General features: G+C 34.2%; 1 pseudogene; it reads right to left on the bottom strand.

Moving 5' to 3' along the window:
* Positions 1–212: 212 nt before the first annotated feature.
* LOC118354172 (protein LSM14 homolog A-like) lies at positions 213–1,409 on the bottom strand (annotated as a pseudogene).
* Between the last annotated feature and the right edge of the window lie 7,135 nt (positions 1,410–8,544).

Raw genomic sequence — 8,544 nt, 5'->3', positions numbered from 1 at the left:
AATATATTTGGAATATATATGCCCATTTTTTAATATGAGCCTAACTACTCCCTCCCCAAAAAATAACTGCATTATATCTTTGTAATTAAGCAGAAAAAGCAATAAACAAAAACCCAGTGCTGGTGACACATATACAGGGGATCCACTTCTTTATTCTTCTCAAGACTGAAACCAATTCTCAGGACCATGAAGAGCTAGAAATTCACCTATTTTCAAGGACTTGTTAGTAGACTATGCAGCAACGTTGTTGTCTTTCCTGTATCAAAATCTGCAAATTCTCTCCCCTCCCCCAGGAACTCCTCTGAACCCAACTAGAAATCCTGGAGGGGTGGTGAAGGTAACACCCCAGAAATCCAGACCTCCTCTGCCTCTATGCCCCACACAAGCATGGTTTGGACGAAGCGTGATTCTAAATGTTTTGGCATTTAATCTTCTTTCTTCAGCACCAATTGGTCTCTGTTTACTCTTATCATCATAAGAAATAGTATCAAAAAAGGATTTGGTTTTGTCAAAATAGCAGTTAGGTCCAAGTGGATCCCTTTCATCTTCAGTATTTCCTTCACTGTTTTGGGTATCAACTTCTGAATCTCCTTTATCCTCATCATTTACAAGTGTCTCCTGCTTCTCAAGCTTATCTACTCTCAATTTAAGTTTATTAGGAAAGTGTCAATTTCCTCCTGTTAAAATGTGCATTTACACTTTCAAGATCAAAATGTTTCTCAAATCTCACTGGATCCTCCGAAACACCACATCCCCTGCCACCTATTTCACCCCCATGTCCTCTCCTTGGAGCCCAAAGAGCACCTAGAACCACATCAGTGTCATAATTTTTGCTTCGATGTGAAATGTAATTTATAAAACCTGAGAAAAAGAAAATCTATTCTACGTACCCCTACTTTTGTCTATAATGTTCTTTTTTTCTGCCCTACTAATATTTCTGATATTTTAAGATTTCTTTATCTTTCTCTCATGCACCTGCTCCAGCATCTGCCGGGAAGGAATTCTGCATCAGAAAATCGGGCCTTTAATCCCTACCGGCCAAAAAGCAATGGAGATTTAAGAGCATAGGCGAATTAAAGTACACAAAGTTTAAAGACCAGGAAATGAGCAACCTAGAAACCATACTAACAGACAAATATTTCCAGCTGCTCTTTTAGGAAATTGAGCCATCTGTCTTCTCCTCTCCCTCCTTCATAGACTTTTTATGTCTGTTTTAGTGTGGCATTGTTTTGATTATACATTTAGTTATATTTATTACATAGCAATATGAATTATTTATACCTCTGGACTCAGATATCCCTTGTGTCCCATGTCACATCATCTCAGCTCACACTTGACATCATCTCTTGTTCAGCAAGCAGCTCCTCACAGTTGTAACTGACAGTACCTTGACTCAGTACTCCAAACATCTTTCCCCTCATTCCCTGGACTTCTGTCCTAACCTGTCCAGCATTCAGTCATGTTTGTCTTAGAAGTCTGAGACATTCTTTATAGCAATCCTTGAATGTAAATCCTCTCCTCTTCCATTCCTCTGTAAAGCATTCTAAGGCATGTTCTAGACAGATCCTAAAAAGGTCCAGTAAGATTGAGCCTCAGTAGTCTCTGTTTAACCAACTGGAGATTACACCACTAGTATTGGCCTTTCCTCATTCCTGTTTTACTACTCCCCATCTCCAAATTCTGTTTCTAGGACACCTACCAAATAAACCCTTCACTCAGATTTTTTTAAAAGATTTTATTTATTCATGAGAGACACACAGAGAGAGGCAGAGATACAGGCAGAGGGGGAAGCAGGCTCTCTGCAGGGAGCCCAATGTGGGACTCAATCCCAGATCCTGGGATCACACCCTGAGCCAAAGCCAGATGCTCAACCACTGAACCACCCAGGCGTCCCTAGCTCAGATTTTGATAGACAGTGGCAACTAACCCAGTCTAAGACATATATTTTACAGGAAAAAAAATAGTACAGTAATATCATATTTGACCTATAGAAATCAGAAAATAGAGTTGAGAGTTAACTTCTGTTAATTTGTAACTCAATGGATATTTAAAACCCTACCTGATATCAGAATGAAAATATTAACCCAGGACACAAAATGACAGTAAAGCAATAAGCTTTTTAGGTGGGAAAGCAGGAATTAAATAAGTAAGTATAGTAAATATGTAGAACAATAATGTCAAGTATTGTAAGTTCAGATTCAGAAGAGTATGGAAGAGGATAAAATTGAAATGAAGAATTCCTTCAATAAATTTGGGAAAGCTGCAGATGACAAGGAATCACATAAATTATTTATATAAGAAAATATATCAGATAATATGACAAATAATATTATATGTTACTATGGTACTAAAACAAATAGATATAATATGGATTTCAATATGCAGCTTTTTTATTTTATTTTTTAAGATTTATTTATTTATTTATGATACACATAGAGAGAGACGGGGGGGGGGTGCAGAGACACAGGAGGAGGGAGAAGCAGGCTTCATGCCGGGAGCCCGATGTGGGACTCCATCCCGGGTCTCCAGGATCGCGCCCTGGGCCAAAGGCAGGCGCTAAACCGCTGAGTCACCCAGGTATCCCCACTATGCAGCTTTTTAAATAGAATTCCCAGGACACAGTGAAAACTTTAAATAGTCTATACTGACAAAGTGATAAACTCCTTATTGATGAGACTATTGGAGGATTTAAGCAATAAATGCTTAAAACATTTCATGCATTTTTCTTTATCCCAAACACTGTTGAGGCAAATTTTTGTCCTTTTTATATAAAAAAAAACCACTGATTATTGTTAAATCAAATAATTGTTATAGTAATTGCAATTTGAGAACCTGTCAAAGCTCTACATTGTTCTATGAAAGTAGAGTCAAAAATTTTAATTTGTCAAATCCTTCGCTTAAGGCACAATGTTACTTTTCAAAGAGATAATTGTGGAAAGGCAAATACCATTTCTGAGATGCTTTCCCCCCACCATTGTCCCTTCGGTAAGGTTCATTACAAACGAAAATACTAAGAAAATGAGCTGTCAAATCTTTACTGAAACAATAGCCAATTTTGAATTATTGTCTCTGTATGTGTACTTATATTTTTAATTCTCCAAAGTACAAACCTATTTTCTAATCTACTATATACGGCAGAAATATAAGTGCTTTTCCTTTTTTATCATTTAAAATAAGTTTTAAAAATAAAATTCCCTAGGACATTAGAAATAATTGTATGGGTATGGATTTTTTTTTCACAAAGTTATTATAAAAGACTATATTGGATGGGATAACTGATTTTTATATGAATAGAAATGGCAAGGTGTAACAATTTTAGAAACTATGTTTAAAGGGAAGAAAAGCATAAGGCAAAAGGTGGTAAGAGGTATTTCTGTATATCTAGCTATCTTTTTCTTCCATAATTTCTTTCTTTTTATATTGTAAATTAAAAGGGTTTATGTAAGAGGCATAATGCCCATAGCTAGGTTCTCAATTTGTTTTGAACCTTTGGTACATCACTAAACACATAGAATCAGCTTTCTCCTATGTGGGATGAGAATGGATGTGGGACTAGCTGATTATATATTTCCGTTCCCTCTGATATCATATGGAATTTATATTTTTGTTTGCTTTGAGTAAATATAACTTTTCATCCAAATTCAGTAGTTGTAAATTAATCTCTTAGAGGAGAAAACAGTTACATAACAACAATTTTAAATAATCTGGTACTCAAATCAATATACCTGGACACTCTATCTTTCCTATTGGAAGTTGGCAATCACTATTTCACCAAATCATCTTGAGGAACATATTCTTGAAAATTTATGCTTTTCATTTGGAGGTCTTCATTCCTCATGTTAAAGCGTCTATTGGCTTAGACATGAGGCCTCATAAGAGACACACAGGTCAAGTTTTGTGAATGTGGAGAATCTTCTAGACAAGTATAGGAACCACACAGGAATGGAGAGAACTAGGGATTGGATATCTAGGACATGTTGGACTGCTAGTAGGCCTGGGCCTGTGGGGATGGCAATCTGACCAGGTATAGTACCCAAAAGACTCAGTACCTTGCCAGTAATCAACTAAGTTAACTCAATCTTTGTTTTCTATCTCTTCCATTTTAAGGCAGTTGTTAATTTTATTCCATTGAAAATATAGACTCTAAAATAACTGATTTTTTTTCAAACTCAAAATCAAATAATTTGTTTGCACCATTAAACTTCAGTATCATAGCTACCAAAAGTAGTACACAGGAGATCCACACCTGTAAGATGTGAGAAACTTTGCATTTAAAATACATCTTATAATGACTCTATGTTAGAGGATTAAAGTTGCTACATTCGATTTTCATAACATGTACAGATTAATGTGACTTTGTATTTTGCTATTGTTCAACTTCAAAGATTTATTCACAAGCATGTAAATCATAATATGAAGCCCAGAACTCATCCATTCACTTTGAAAAAAGGTACCTCTTTTATACTTTCAGTCATTATTTGTTTTATCACCCAATTATAACTAAGTTAATAGTACTATATTCTCAGAAGGTATTTGAACATGAACATTTTTTAAAAGATTTTATTTATTTATTCATGAGAGATACAGAAAGAGAGGGAAGCAGGCTGTCCACTGTGAACCCTATGTAAGAGGGAGGTGGGGGGAAGGGTTGGGAGCACTAGATCCTGAACTGGGATCACGCCGTAAGCTGAAGGCAAACGCTCAACCCCTGAGCCACGCAGGCATCCTGATCATGAATTAATTGGTTTTCATGATGTATAAATACTATCAAAGACACCCTTTGGGTATCAGATATGGAAGTTACCTTTGACTACTCACCAAATGGTTAACAACTATTTTTTTTTTTTTTAGATAAACTGTTAATCACAAATAGTAACATTAAAAAAAAAAAAAAACTACACATGTACCCACTCTCAAACTTACTAAATAAAACACTTTTGATAATTAAAATTTCTATGTAGGGGCACCTGGTTGGCTCAGTCAGTGGAGCATGCAACTCTTGATCTTGGAGTTGTGCATTGGAGCCCCTTGTTGGATGTAGAGATTACTTTAAAAAAAATCTTAAAAAAAATCCTTGTATATTTTCCTCATCAAATATTGCTTTGTACCTCTCAGGTGTACCACTGCCCTTAATTCTATGTTTATCATTTCTTTGATTAAAAAAAAAAAAAAAAAGGTTTTGCCATTTTATACCTAGCCCCTAAAATTCTGCTTGTTCAGTTTCACATACTTTTGATCTTTATGTAAATGATATCATGCTAAGGTAGTCTTCTGTGACTTGCCTTTTTCCCCATTCATCCTTCCTTTTGTGAATTCGTCTACTTGATTCATATGGTTAAATTCAGTTCAATTTAATTGATAAATATGCATTATATGTATCTATTATCTGGTTGATTATATTTGAGCCATTTAAATATTTTTCTCATTAAAAACAGTTCACTATAAATAATTCTTGTATGTACTTTCCAATGCACACATCAATGATTTTTCTGAATTTGTTAAATTCATATAAATTGAATATGAATTGTTTTTCTGAAATGGAAAACAAGGCAGATGGTTGAATTTAATATTGAACTCAATATTGAATTTAACAAGACCCAAATATACAAGGTTAATAAAAAATGATCAATTACCTTTTAATATACACATGAAACAATTGGTAAATGATATTTTCAAAAATTTTATTTTGGTAATATCAAAAATATAAAATACCTAAGAAAAAATTCCACAAAAAACAAATCCAAGGTCATTTTTCTGAAAATTATAAATATTTTTAAAAGAAATTAAAGAATAGATAAATGGCAATGTATATCAAGTTCATTGGGCAGAAGACTTACTGTTAGGATAACAATTCTTCCAAACTGATCTACTACAAATTCTATTCATACCAATCAAAATTACATCAAGGGTTTTTGTGTGTGTGTGTGGAAATTGATGAGATGATTCAAAAATTTAGAAAACACTTAGATTTGCCAAGGTAAATTTAAAAAGAATAATGTTGTTGGACTTATAGTACTTGATATCATGACATACTATAAAGTGACCACAATTAAGACAGGCATTGGCAAAAGCATAGAAATAGTATAGATTACCGGATCAGAAAAGAAATTTCTGACGATGATTTAAAGACAATTAAGAGGAGGAAAAGAAGATCTATTTTATTATTATAACTAGATTGGATGGCATATATATGAAAAAAAAGAAAACATAACATCAATTCTTACATCATACTATGCAAAATAATTAACTCAAAATGTATCACAGACCTAAATATAAAACCTAATATCTAAGGCATTAAATTCTACAACAAAAGAATCTTTGTAACCTTAAGGTAGGCAAATATTTCTTTGAGTGAAAAAATAAAAATCATACAAGAAAAAAAAGGCAAATTGGATGCCACCAAAATTAAAATCTTTTGCCCTTCAAAACACGTCACTAAGAAAATAAAGATGATAAGCAGAATATGGCAGAAATTTTCATGACACGTATATACACGAACTTACATACAAAATATATAAATTGCTCTCATAATTCAATGAGAAGACATACCATGTAGTAAAAACAAGCAAAATATATTTTTTAAAGATTTTATTTATTCATTCATAGAGACACAGAGAGAGAGGCAGAGACACAGGCAGAGGGAGAAGCAGGCTCCCTGCAGGGAGCCCGACAGAGGAGTTGACCCTGGGTCTCCAGGATCACACCCCAGCTGCAGGTGGCACTTAACAGCTGTGCCACCAGCGCTACCCACAAACAAAATATTTTATCAGAATCTTCATAAAAGACAAATATAAATAGCCAACGAGAACATGAAAAGATGATTTGAAAGCATTGGTCATCAAGGACATGCAAAGTCAAACCACAGTGAGATACTGCTATGTATCTATTGAAATGCCTCAAAAGTTAAAAATCTGGAACATTGCAAGTGTTCCCTGCTAAAGGGAAGATGAAAGTGTAAAATCACATTGGAAAACCTTTGGCAGTTTCTTAAAACTTGAATACATCCTATCATATGACTGGGGCAATTGACTTACAGATATTTAGCCAAGAGAAACAAAAGCATGTATCAAAACAAAGGCTATACAAAAAAATTTATAGCCACTTCATTGGCCATAGATCAAAGGTGTAAATAATCCATTGTCCACAAATTATAATATATTCTTACAATGGGATACTATTTAGCAAATAACTGTTGATACACATCAACATAGAAGAGTCTTAAAATTATTTTGCTGACTGAAAAGAAGTCAAGAAAAAAGAAAACATGCTATATAAACCATTATATAAATTTAGAGAAAAGGCAAACTCATTTAGAATGACCAAAAGCAACTTAGTTCTTATATGCAGACACAGATGGAGGAATGGAAGGGATTCAAGAAAAGCATTAAGAATTTTCCTGAGGGGAATCCTGGGTGAGCTAGTGGTTGAATGTCTGCCTTCGGCTCTAGGCATGATCCCAGAGTCCTGGGATCGAGTCCCACATTGGGCATCACATAGGGAGTCTGTTTCTCTCTCTGCCTGTGTCTCTGCCTCTTTCTGTGTCTCTCATGAATAAATAAATAAAATAAAATAATAAAAAAAGAACTTTTTTGGGGTGATAGAAATGTTTGCTTTCCTGATGTGATGCTGTGATGGCTTCGCAAGCATATACATCTTCCCCAACTGACCAATTGTTATTAATTATCTGCTGTATTTCAATTATCTTTTAGAAGGTCATTAAAATAGAGAAGTCTGATACCCATGATGATGACGTAAGAGTATTTTCTAATCAGTGAATCATGGAGAGGAAACTCTGTTCCTTTTATTGTACCAGATTCATATTTTTCATCCACAACTAAAATCATCATACCTATAACTCTGGATTATATTTATGAGTTTTCCTATATCTTCCTCATGATTTCCCTGTACACCTCGTTGATAGCAGATAATTTACTTTTTTTTTTTTAGGATTTTTAAATTTTATTTATTAATTTAAGAGAGAGAGGCAGACAGACAAACAGACAGAGCATGACTGGGGAAGGGGCAAAGAGAGAAGCAGACTCCCCACTGAGCAGGGAGCCCAACATGGGGCTCGATCCCAGGACCCTGGGTGACCTGAATGGAAGGCAGACCTTAACCAACTGAGCTACCCAGGTGCCCCACAGATAATTTACTTCATAATATATTATCTATTCACTCACTAATGATTTATCAAGCACCTACTTTATACTAGACAATGTTATAAGCACTGAGACACAGTGAAAAATAACATTCCATTTAAGTAAAAAGAGACACAAAATCAATAAGTATATTCCAAAGTAAATTATATAGAGTAGAATAAAGTAATGTAAAATATGTAAAATTGTTGAATGAATGGAAGAGTGAATGAATGAATGCAAACTTGTCTTGAAAGTCCAAACACACATCTATTGCTTTCCACTTAAAGTAATAGAAAATGAAAAAAAAATAATAGAAAACCTAACTAATAGGAAAGAAAGTATTTACTATTGTCATAAAATAGGAAAATTGAAGTGAGGAAATTACTGTCCTTGTTTCAGCTACTCA

The sequence above is a fragment of the Canis lupus genome, chromosome 3 (assembly GCF_003254725.2).
Source record: "Canis lupus dingo isolate Sandy chromosome 3, ASM325472v2, whole genome shotgun sequence".
Taxonomy (NCBI): domain Eukaryota; kingdom Metazoa; phylum Chordata; class Mammalia; order Carnivora; family Canidae; genus Canis; species Canis lupus.
This window is presented reverse-complemented; position numbering and strand designations above follow the sequence as displayed.